Source organism: Callospermophilus lateralis, chromosome 7 (genome assembly GCF_048772815.1).
Source record: "Callospermophilus lateralis isolate mCalLat2 chromosome 7, mCalLat2.hap1, whole genome shotgun sequence".
Classification (NCBI taxonomy): domain Eukaryota; kingdom Metazoa; phylum Chordata; class Mammalia; order Rodentia; family Sciuridae; genus Callospermophilus; species Callospermophilus lateralis.
Genome location: NC_135311.1, coordinates 10,474,967 through 10,488,185, shown reverse-complemented (window position 1 = coordinate 10,488,185; position 13,219 = coordinate 10,474,967). Strand labels below are relative to the sequence as shown.

At 40.0% G+C, this 13,219-nt stretch overlaps 1 pseudogene; it reads right to left on the bottom strand.

Moving 5' to 3' along the window:
• Positions 1–13,219, bottom strand: part of LOC143403370 (T-cell surface glycoprotein CD1a-like) — a 40,164-nt pseudogene that overhangs the window by 24,741 nt on the left and 2,204 nt on the right.

Below are 13,219 nucleotides of genomic sequence, written 5' to 3'. Positions count from 1 at the left end.
ACTTGGATCTCATCAGGACTTGGGACCTGATCACTTCTTGGCTTTGCCTCTAATTTTCCCTGGGTGTGGAATTAGTGATCATACCAGCTCACCTGTGACATGATTCTAGAAGTTCCCTCCAATCTTTGGAGTGTCTAGGTACCTACTAGCTTTCTTCTGGATCAGAGGGTATTGGTCCTAATTGTCTGTGAATTACCATCCAGGTCACTTCCTCTTAGATGACACAATCTAGTGTGCCATCCTGAAGAAAGGCTACATGTATCCAACACTGTCAAATCCAGTGTGGGTTCCCTCATGTATATTTTGGAGTGAGTGGGTTGGGGAAGTCTAAGGTAGAATTATATATTACCTCTGGTTAAAGTGACACTGGGTGGCCCATGGGAGGTGTAGGGCTAATACCCTTGGAAGTGCATATATGGAAGATAGGTAACTTGTATCTAGGCACATCAGGTGGTGGCTGGTGTCTGTGGGACACTCCTCTGTATACCCTTTGTGGAGTGTGTTGTGTTGAGTATGCATGAGTTTCTCCACTGGCTGTTGGAGTTATTCTCAGGAAATGCCTTCTGTGTGTCCATGGATTTGTATGAGAATTAAGTTAACTGGCAATTTGAGAATTCATAGCTGTGGACCTTCTGAGAGGTGCTGAGGCACAGAAACTACTTCCCTTGTTGATGTGTCTCTCTCACTAGTCAGTGCTTTTTAGTCAGCCCATAAGCCCAAGTCTGCATTTTTTTTGGTGGGTACTGCATCTGGTGGTTATTCCTGTTGGGTTCAGGGGTGCTTGGCACAGGGTTTATGGCTGCTGCTCTATGCTGTAGAGTACTAAGTACCTGATTCCCTCTTCTGGGGCTTGTTTTTAGTGGTCCTAAGCAATTAGTGACTATCTGAAACAGGAGTCATAAATGCAGGCTCTCTCTGTGGCATAGAAGCCCCCACCCTGGCTGATGCCGATCACCAGAGTATCATCCCCATGACTATGACAAACTGTCAGCTGGCCTGCCTTCACCTGTGTGCCTACAGTTGGCAGTTGTAAATTGCTGTTGCTCCCCTCTGCTGAAGATCCTTTGTGTTGGTACTATCTAAGAACTTGGTGGCTGTCTGCAACTGTGAGCCTCTGAGTGCAGGTTCTGTCTGGGTGGTCTGTGGCACAGAAACCTCCACTGTGGCTTCTGCAGATCACCAGGATTTTACCTGTCATGTGATGGGGCAGCGTGCCCCATGGCTCCTTAAAGGCTGTGGGGAACACTGGGATGGGATAAGCACTCTCTAGAGGTGATTTGTTCTTGGTCAGGCCCTCCCCCACTCCCCTTATGCATGGTAAGGGGAGGGTGTTTCAATGAGCTCCAGCGGACAATGATCAGGCTACAAGTTCCTTCAACATAAATTACTAAAACAACCCATATCAGAAGTGTTTCCTGTGGAATTATTGGTTGCTATTTATAGTAGGGAAAAGCTAGATTGGTGTAAGTTTTTCTAGGGAGACTTGCTAGCTGTGAACTAGAAAAAAAAGAAAATGCCTACCTTGCCCAACAGTTTTCAGCAAAAGATGTGGGCTAAATTATGTAATTTCACTCATCATCTTTATTGTCTTCTGGCTCATTTTAATGTGGATTGTTTTTCTTTCCAGCTGTGAAGGAAGTAAGTTTGACGCTTTCCCTCTGTTTATCTCTTTATTACCTCTCTCCTTACCATACCAGGATCAGGGCTAAAAGTCAAGAATTTTTTTTTTCATATTTTATGCTCTATTAACCAAACTTCAGGTCCCTCCCAGCCTCGGGCTGTCCAGTATATGTTTGAGATAACTTATCCTGTCACCCACATGTCTGGTCAGCTGTCTTTCACTGCTTCATTTCTGAGCTGTGAAGGGGTCAAGGATGGCTGCCTGGATCTGCTCCACCATCTGGAGAAACAGTTCCTTACATACTCTCTACTTTAATCATTTGTCAGATAATAGTTGGCAACTAATTTCTCTGATTCTGTTCAGTTTTTCCTTTACTCTGTTAAATGTCTCCTTTGTTGTGCAGAAGGTTTTTAATTTAATGTAATTCCATTCATCCATTTTTACTTGTTTCCTAGGCTTTGGGGATTCTAACCAGAAAATCATTGTCTGTATCAATGTCTTGAAGTGTTTCCACTATGAATTCTTGCACTAGTTTGAACGCTTCAGTCTTACATTTAGGTTCTGATCCTTTTAGAGTTGGTTTTTGTACAGGGTGACAGGTGGGGCTCAAGTTTCAATTCTTTTGCATGTAGATATCCAGTTTCCCCAGAATCAGTTATTGCCTTTTCATCAAAATATATTTCTGGAGACTTTGTTGAGAATCTATTGGGTATGGATGCACAGGATCATTTCTAGGGTATTTATTCAATTCTGTTGATCTAAGTACCTGTTTTTATGCCAGTAAAATGCTGTTTTGGTTACTATATCTCTGAAGTATGTCCTGAATCAGGTCTTGGGATGCTTCAAGTTTTGCTCTTTCAGTTAAAGATTACTTTGTTATTTGGAGGTCTTTTGTGCTCTCATACAAATTTTATGACTGCTTTTTCTAGTTCTAAGGAAAATTTCAGTGATGTTTTGGTGGGGAATGCTTTGGATAGTATGGATATTTAAAAAAACAACAACTAAGTCTTCTAATTCATAAACATGAGAGATCTTTCTATTTTTTGGGTCCTCTATCTACTGTCATTGTTTTGTAATTTTCACTATATTTTTGCTTCCTTGATTAAATGTACTTCTCAGGAATATTTTTAGTACTTATGGTGAGTAGAATTGTCCTCCTGGTTTCCTCCTCAGCAAGTGTGTCATTAGTATGTAAAAATCCTAGTGATTTTTGCATATTGACTTTCTATCTTGCAACTTTGATGAATTCATTTATCAGTGCCCGTAGTCTTTTGATGGACTCTTTAGATTTTTCCATATATTATCATATGACCTCCAAGAGGGATAATTTGACTTGCTCCCTTTTAATCATAGATTTATAGCTTTATGGGCCTCAATGAGCTAAAATTTTTCCTAAGAGATTAGAACTGGAACCTGACTGAGTGTTGCGCATGTCTTAAAGTGTGATTACCTGATAAAACACACACACGCACACACAACCACAAACACAGAAAGGATATTCATAACAAGTCCAATAGATTGGAGATCTTTAAGATGAACAGAGAAGATGGAGGGAAATCCCCCTTAATCACGTTTCCTATATTAGCAGAACCACAGATATACCCACAAAGGGGGACCAAATGTTCATGAAGGGGACTCAGATGTTCTCACAAAGGAATACCAGATGTGTGGAAATAGATTCTAAGCATACTCACCAGGGGAGCTTACCAATGGGCCAAGGCTTTGCAACTTTACTATATTCAGTTTCCTTTTTCTTAAATAGACCAGATGGAGGAGTGTCCTGCACCTATTCAGGAAAATAAAGAAGGAAATCTCCAAAACAAAGGGAACCTTGGCAGCTTCTTCAGAACCCCTCAGACTCTCCACCTGACTTATGGAAGCAGCTCCTCCAGTCCACCCTGAGGCTCACAATCAGAAAGCGAGACTTGCCCAGCAGAGAGCTGGGGTCTCTCTGAAGTACTCTCGGGGTGCCAAAATTGAAACAAAAGCTCCGTTTTTATCCCTGATGCTGATTCTATAATGAAGGCAAAGTTTGGGGGAAAAGGAAAAAGCAAATCATTGCTTTGCCAGCAAAGGAGAAAGGCAACAGAATCACCCCACAAAGGCGGCCATTCATCACACTAATACTCTGCAGGGGGAGCACAGAACTAAAGAGGGGGACACAAGAGCTGTTTTCTGAGTATTATTGTCAGTTAACTTAATTAATATTTAACTTATATCCTTGAAAAAGCTGTTTTTCCAGTTTCCAGGTCCAGAGTTTCCTTATTCTTGTGGGCAGTAAGTGGAAGGGAAGATTAAAGGTTGTAAGAATGTCCTTCTTCTTGTCCCTTGGCTGGGAACAGGAGAGAGAGATGATGAAAGAAAAAATAATAGTCAGTTTTAATATAAACTGCCACGTGTTGAACAGCAAGGTTTATACAGCAGAAAGTGGGCTCATGTTTCAAGACCACTGCATACCATCAAGGTCAAAGATTCATGTGGTCTCACCTAATTTCCAAAGCCAAATGTCATGTAATTGGGATCCACCAACAAATCTTTTACACATCACTTTAATCTCCATAGTTGTCCTCTAACAAAGGCCCCCATAGCCATTACCGAAACACATTCTTTTAAACTGAAAAAATTTTCCACTTGTCATAATAAAAAATATAGAAAATTCATGCAAAAATTTTATTCCATCTCTTATTGTAATTTTTAAATCTTCTTTGGTTTTTGTTTAGGTTCCAGCTCTTTCCTAGATTCAGTGTAGATGGAGTTACTTTCTCTACTTTGGATTTAATTCAATTAAAAGAATTCTGAAATATTTTACTCTACATTTTTCCCAGAAGTTCACTCTGAATTCTAACATGTTTCTCTTCATGTCAATTTTGGAATGTATGGCTGGCTGCATATTTCTAGCCAGCCTTAGAAAATAAAGAGATGCAAATTAATTAATATACATATAACTGTGGTGTGATGGTCAAAATTATGCTTTTGCATTAGCAAAAATTAGGTAGGCCATGTAGGTAACTATAAGGAGAAAAACAAAGAGCTGCAGATGAACATTTCACAAACCACCACTATCAACCTTTCTTGATGTTCAGATAAGATTCTGAACTTTTTAGCATTAAGCTTGATTGCACAAGGCAGAACACTCAAATTAACAATATCTTCTAAAAGATGTAGTTATGTTGTCTCTCTTGTGAAAAGACTAGAAATAAGTGAGAAAAGGTGGTTAGGGCATTCCATGGCCTCAGGAATTTGTTTCCTTTTTCCAATTTTTCTTTGGGTAAGTATTTATTTTTCAATTTTGCTTCATTTTGCTTGGTTCTTTACCATGTTTGCTTCCATTTCCAAAGTGTTCTCAGACTTTGAGAAAGTCTCCGAGTTCCTGCCTTCAAAATGTATTGTCAGTCTGCAATAAGGAGAAACAGAAATGTTAAAACACACCTTCCTCCCCTGTCTTCAGATGTGTTTTGCAGGAGTTCTGCACCCCACCGGTCAGACTGAAGTCATGTGACCATAATGGGTTGAATGATTTCCTTTATTTGATTGAATAAACTGAGAAAGGTAGTTTGATTCATCCCAGATAATAATTAGGAAGGAAATGGAGAACTTATTCTAAAGGAAGTGGTAAACAGATTCTAGAAAATAATGAATGGGCTGTCATATAACCCCATTTTCCCCAAGTCTAGTATCCATTTAGGTATGCAGGTATACAGTTGGTAACAAGTTTCATCTGAATGGGCAATCTGGAAATAATGGCTCAAATATGGCTTATGAATCTCATTACTCTAATCATGCTTTCTTTTTACATTTTTATTGGTTCTTTTTAGTTATACATGGCAGCAGAATCCATTTTGATATAATTAAACAAGCATGAAATATATCTTCTTTTAATTAAAACCCCTTTTAGTAAATAATAAATTAAGTGTGAATGACACTTTGGTGAGATCCACTGTGGCATATTCATATATGTACACAGAAAAATTATATCAGATTCATTTCACTGTCTCACCTTTTTCTATCCCTGCCAAACATGCTTCTTTTATTTAACTGTCCAAACTATTTGATTAATTTTTTTATCCCAACTTTTTCCTTTCCCCACATCTAATATATTAAAGTATCATCTTTTTATATCTAAGTTCTTCTAAAATATGTTGCTTTTTGTGTACAAATTTAATTGTAACAAAAAAGTAGAAAACTATGCTTCATGCATAATGCATTTCACTCAGCATCCACTTACACACCTTCCCATATCAGTCTATGTCTAGCTTGTATCTTCCCTCTGTGTAGGATCCCATAGTGTGCATCTACCACACTTCACCAATGTGGTCCCAATGGGGTAAACATATCAGGTGTGCTTCTAACACCTCATTAACATTAAATTGTTGTGCTCAACACCGTTGTATGTTTGCTCATGGAACTGTGGTGACATTATGTTCAGAAGTGGGATTTCAAGTTCAATGTGTACATACTTAAATCAGACACTGCCACAACTCTCCCTAATCACTTCACCACCATCAGTGCATGAGGTTACCCAACTATTTCCCATCCCTGCAGACTCTGGGTTTCTCTGGCTTTCTGATTTTCCCAAGTTAGTAATGTAAAATGGATACTACTTTCTTCTAATTTTTATTTCTCAAATCACTAGTGGATTTGAGTATCATTCATATGCTTTTATATTTGGGGGTTTTCATCTGTGAATGGCTTATTCACATACTTTGCTTATTTTGTAAATACTTAATCTTCTTATTAATGCCTGTGCAAAATTATGTTTTCATCCCTGAGAGCACTGACAGGATATATCTTCAGTTAATATATCTTTAAATGAAGAAAAGAAGATAGGAAACTTTTCAAAATCACTCACTTATTCAAGGAACATAACCATCACTTTGATTCCTCATCAGTGGTTTGACTAAAACCTCTGAAAATCCCAAGAGGTGCTGATCCATATGCCACAGTTAAAATCAAAACAGGTTAAAAGTTTCACAACATAAGGACTGGTATGAAAAAATAAAAGAGATAAGTTTTAAAGAATAGCTGGTTTCTGGAAGAAAGGATGAGGAAGAAGGAAGTAAAATAATGTTGCAACCAAAAGTAGAGATCAGCTGAGTCCCCCCAACATCTGTGTGCAGCAAGAAGGATGCTTTCAGTCTCCAACAAGAGGACACCCAATTTGATGATCTGCAAAAACGCGAGAAAGTATATTGACCAACAGGACTGAGAAGTCCAGGAATCATTCAGGCTTTGAATGTGGTTTGGACTCTTCAGTGAGTTTGTTACCTCTAATTTCTTGTCCATCTGATTTCATCCGTAGAATTGTTTCTCTGGTGCTGAAGAAGTAAAGAGCGATGTATACCCACCAGGATAACATCCAGAACAAGATAGACCATCTCTCTCCCTCACCATCAAACATGAAAATCAGGCTGCACATAAACTGGACTAGCCACATTAGGACAGGTGCATACCCTGACTCAACTCTTCAAGCAAATATAAATGGATCTCTGTGATGTCTATCTTGAATTAGAGGATAACTGTTCATTCTTTAGCCCATCACATTGTCAAAAGAGGGATATCATGATTGCCTTGGGCTGAGCATCACAGCTGAGAGTGAAATCAATCAACTGAAACCATATTGTTCATAAGCAAATATGGAAAAGTGAACTGGAAGCTACATGACTGGTAACCAGTCATGTCCCATCCAAGTAAAGACACTTCAACTGTTACCTCGTTTACTCTCCTCCATCTCATGTTTGTACCTTTTCCTCTGCTCTTCTTTTCTAATTATTCCCCTGTATTTTGGAGTTATTCTCAGTGAATACGTTGACCACACCAACAGTCATAGCCAGATGTGTGATGAATGAAGGCAGGACAAGTGAATGCAGGAATGTATTTTTCAGGAGGAAATCCATGGGAAAATTTTCAACGTGTGCTGTCACCTGCACCTGGTCTCTCTAGATGTTTTCTTTTTCCTGGGTTCCCTCTTCTCACTCTCTAAGCAAAATAAGGCTAATTCCATTTCCACAAGTTCACCTCAAGTAAATTTTTCCATGAAGCTAAGAAAGAAGCAATGAAAATAATAAATAAACTGCAGAATCAAATTGTGTAGACAAAATTTTCAAGCTCAGAACACAGTGATGATCTTTTTTCCTTCCTTCCTTTACACTCAATATGCACCTGCCGCATAGTAAGTGTATAGTACGGGCCTAAGAACTGTTTGTTGAATCAATTTATGACTTTTAAAGTAATAGAGTCTGGACATGGAGGTCTTTACTCACACTGATAGTTGTGGTCATTAGTCAATCCCATTAGTCAGGATTTCTGAATTTTCTGATTTGTCTACCTATGGAAATTTATACCCCAAATTAGGTACTCACAGTGTTTCGCAATCATTTATAGATATGGACAGAGTGGAACAAAATGTAAGTCAAATGAAAAACACATTTCCAATGAAATATTTAAAAAAGTGATGCTCTGTCTTCAGGTTTCACTTCTCACTACAGGATGAGCTGCATGTTTCATACTTTGTGCTCTTTGTTACTATTCTTGCCAATTAAAATGACCTCAAACATCTCTAAAATGCTACCTAATGATCTTAAAGTGAGAAAAAAAAGTTGCAATGTGTATTACAGAGCAAGTATGTGTTTTAGATAAGTTTTGTTACAGTTATAATACTGTTGCCTGAAAGTTCAATGTTAATAAATGAACACTGGAAAAAGAAAGATGAAGTTTGATGATTAGTATGTGAAGCTACTTGTTATGGAAAATTTATGCTATGATAAAGTTACAGGAAAAAAAACCTAAATGAGTGGTTTACTGAGATGAGAACTAATTATTTTACATGTGGTAAACAGCATCGTAGGAAGAATAAATGCCAAGGAAATTTGTGATCACATTAATCAGCATCAGGAAATTGTTAAAAACACTTCTCTGATAATATTTTTGTTTAAAGAAATACTGCATACATTGATTTACCTGCATACAGTGATTTACTTGTAAGTATATATTAAATAAGATTTTTAAACAAAACAAAAATATTGTGAAAAGACACTCAAAGGAACCTATCCTTCTGTTTACCCTAGGAGCATGGCTCAGTGTTCACTAATGCAGTATTTGCAGCAGCAACTGTAGAGAACATAACTCCTGAGAATGCACCTTACTCACCTGGACCCACTTCAGTCCTCAAGAGCAGCACTTTGACTCCTCATTTTTGATCCCCTCCTCAGTGATGCACTTGGGCCATATTTCAGGTATCACCACCATGAGGTGCCTCTCAACCTTAAAATGCATCTGTGACTCTTTCTGATGATTTTGTCAAAACAAAAATTATAATTCAGTAAGTCTGAGACCCAGGCCACAGAGTCTACCTTTCTACCAAACTCCAATGTAATGAATCTGCTGAATATGGAAGAAAGACCTTCATCCTTCCCTGATCTTTTAATTGAGAGCACTTGGAACAAAAGTTTTATTCTCATAGTTCCATATAATTGAATAATGGAGTGGGTAAGGAGCAAAACTGTGTTTCTTCTCAGAAGCTCAGAGAAAGCACTGTAAAACTAGGAAAGTATGAAGTCTCTTGGCCAAGCAAGACTTCTAACAAGTCAAGCATCAAATGTCTCAATTACAACATGGGTGTCAAGAAGACAGAGAATACAAGGTTGGGGGGGGACCTCCAAGCCTTACCTAAATTCAACACAGGTTTTCACTGAGGACATGTCACCTGCAGGCCACACACTTCACCAGGGATACAGATATTTAAAAAGCATGTGCTTTGCTTTAAAATTTCTAAAACCTTAAAAGAAAAAATGAATTTACAAAACTTCCACAGAGGGCAGACAGTAAAGGGTATAGTTGAAATGTAGGAAGTTGCACACGTGAGGAGAGATTGTGTCCCACTGTGAATCAAGAAAAAACCCTCTGTAGGATGTGACATCTGAAACACATCTGATAATACATTTATATCTAACCAGGCAGAGCTTGTTAGGATCCTATTCCTAACAAGGTCACACATCCTGCAAGATCTAACTTTAACAAGGAAGCGATGTCATCACCACGTGGTGTCCAGGTGTAGGCTGGGCACCTGGGTAGCTGGGTCCTCACTTCCAAGGGACAGCACTGCAGGGAGCTTCATGGTGTGTCCTAAGTGAATCAAATGAGAACACACAAATAACAGACCTTCATAAGGTGGAGGTGAGAAGTGAGGAGAAAATGGGAATGAGTTTGGAAGGAGAAGGAAAAGTAAGGAAAAACACAAAAATGAAGGGAAGACCATTGGGGAGGAGGGTCAAACAGAATAGATGGATACAAAGAACTCACCAGTGTTTCCTAAACCAAAATCCAAGACCTGTCAGAAGAGGCAGGGCCACTATCACAGCCCAGAGGATCCAGCCCAGGGCACTAGGAGGTGCTGCAGATTCATGATTCAAATCCACTCCAGGTTTTACCCCAAGCACTCCCTGTTGGCTGTATTAACCTATGCTAGTTTTCTTTGAGTTTCCACCTCACCAATCTTTCTTTCTATTTTTATCTCATTCCTTTACACAAATGAATCCTTCATCTATTCTACATCTTTTTGCTTCTACAGAGCCCTCATTTTTTTTTTTTTTTGAGCCTTCATTTTCAATCCTTCCATTCCTTGGATTAAAATATTTGTCTTCTTTTTTGGTCTGCAATCCCTAAACTTTTAATTTTTTAGCTGGTTCTCATGCCCTGCTAGAGGACCACTCCATCTCAATCCTGGGTCCCACTCTTACCACCCCAGTGGAGGACGAGGTCCTGCCCTCCTAGGCTGCTGTGCTTCACCCTGCAGGCCAGGCCAGCCGCCTCCCCAGCTGCCACATCCAGGGTTGCTTGGAGATACCACGTGCCATCAGCATTGGGCAGGATGTCACCTCTCTGAGTGCCCAGCTGCTCCTGCTCACGTCGCATCCACATCACCCACACGGGCTTTGGGGAGAAGACAGACACATGGCACACCAGCCACAGATGGCCAGGTCCAGGGCTGTAACCACTGGATAGCCAGGCCTCAGGCTTCACTGCAAAGGACAGAAGAAACATTCAGACACAGACTGACATTGACTAAGGAGGTTCAGAACTCCACATGAGACCACATAGGTATATTTTTCCCCCTTTTGTAAATGTCACTTGGTCCTTTTTATCCTGAATTTGACTTTAAAATCGAAAAATTCTTAGAGTTGGGCTACAAGACTGACCTTGTCTCTGGAGATGAGCCTTCACAGCATCAAGAAGACCCCAGGTGAAACGTGGGCAGGTGTCACTGAGGAGCCTATGCACCCTCTCTGTGTTGCCTTGTGTCAGACTGAGTCATTTGCAGACTTTCTGGACCTTTCTTCCACCCTTTTGGGATGGTCACCATGTTTTGTTCTAGAAGCTCATGAAATTATCTTGTCTATGAGTGAGTGATTTAACAAAAGCTAACCATGGAGCATCCAAGTAGGACCAATGAGAAGGGAATCCTGGATAACAGATTTGAGAATACTTTATTCATTTTCACAAGTTCTGACTAGTTTTTTTTTATTATTATAAGCAATAGTAAATTTAGCAGAATTCTATATGTAAACCCACACTTAGAACCACATGCTTTTATCCTAAGTCAAACTGTGTAGGATTCTCATTTCATCTTGGAGAGTTGTAAGTATCCTTTATACATTACACTTTATACATTACACTTTATACATTACATTACATTATACCTTGAACAAATATTTACTAAACACCTACTCAGTGCCAGGCCCTCTGTTAGGTGGAGATACAGGATAATAAAATATTAAAACTAATACCCCAAGTTGATCACTGAGGTAAAAATATAGATTAGACAAACACCTATGAAAGGTACCACATTAGAAAATATTTTTTATATTAGGATATTTTAAACTAGACTCTGCCCTTTAAACTCAGCACACCAAACTTTATAATTCTCCCTACATAAACTGAAAGATCCTTGAATAAAGCAATTGCATTGCCAACCACTGTGTACTCATTAGTGTAGCAAGGTGCTTGGTTCTTGGCAGGTGATAAGTGAGTGAAAATATATCAATGAAAGTCAAACAGAGGAAGTTTTTCTGTATATCTTTCAATGTCCCTGTGGTTTCCGTAATGGCTGCTGCCTTTTCCCTAAGAACAATGGAGAGTTGGTGATAGTTGATACTGTTGTAAAGGACAATCATAGGGGATTCTGAAAATGTAGATAAAGTAACGAGTGATGTCAGAGATGTGAACGTGGTGGAGTGGGGTATAGGGTAGAGAAGAGGACACATCGGGGGATAATTCAAAATGTCAGGAGGACAAAATACAGAAAATGCTTAAGACCCTGGGTTCAATCCATAGCACTGAAAAACATGTCCCTAGTGGTAAGGTGACTGTTCATTACCACACAAGACTTTTCCCATAGCAGTTGAAATAGGGGAGGATGAACAGGTTGGAAGTTGGTGACAGTGAGAGAAGTTGGAAGACTGAACAGAATGAATAGCAGGGTAAAGGGGAAACAGTAGGTGGTCTGTGTTTAGGGAAGGAGCAGATTTTCTTCATTGCAGGGAAGATAGGTTTGTCTGATGGTGGAGAAGGAAGTCATAAGAGAGGTCAGTGGGGTAGGTTTGTTTAGAACAGAAATCAAAGGACAGCTTCTCTGAGACAAAGAAGTAGCATCTGCATGGGCCATGCTGTTTCTGCTACTCCCCTTGCTCGCTGCTCTCTTCCCAGGAGGTGGCAGTGATGTTGGTTAGAACTGGGACGACTGACCAGAAGGGTGTGTGTGTGTGGGGGGAGGTGATAGTTTCCCCTGCACACACCTGGAGAGAACCAAGCAGGCCCCATTCTGCATGTTATTATTCAAGCCCTCTGTGCTCTCATGGAGGCTTTGGATAGATTATAGGATCCTGGGGGCCAGCAAATGTCAGCTAAGATAATGGCAGCTCTCCATTTCTCCAGATCCCTTTTCTTAACTAGGGGACCTCCTTGGATCTCTATCTGGTGAGAGAACCACCAGGATCCCTGACCAAAAATCTGAATGAGGCAAAATTGATCTATGGATCCTGTATCCAGAGCTGGCTCTGCAGGTCACATAACCAGTAGAGTAATGCATTTAATGCTCCATGATCACCACCTTGGATTTTATTGAATTTGTGTTTCATAAGTGATGTTCAATGAAACTTGTGAGAGAGCTCACGGGAGCCTCCTCAGCTTATCTGGGGTTCTTCCCCCCACAACCTCATCTGAATGCTCAGCACTGTGCCACCTGCTCCCCACTCTCTGGGGCCATAACAAGTCTACACTCTACCTCTCCACCTCAATCCTGCCACTACTGCAGTGACCAGGTCTCTTTGCAGGGCAGGCCCCTTCACCATCAGCCTCTGTCATTATCTCATGTTGGCAGGCACAAAAGGAGAATTGGCCATGAACTCAACAGTGTCTGGACAGAACATAGCTGCAGACATCCCATCCAGTCTGTACCAACTTGTTTTGTAACTACTCAGGGTGAGCCTCTTGTCCACCCTTGCTCTGCGTATCACATGCATCTCCATGTATTTGCAAATTTTCAGTGGCCACCCATGTACCAGGTGTTGGGCTGATCACTTTGGGAAGGAAGAGTAACTTCCC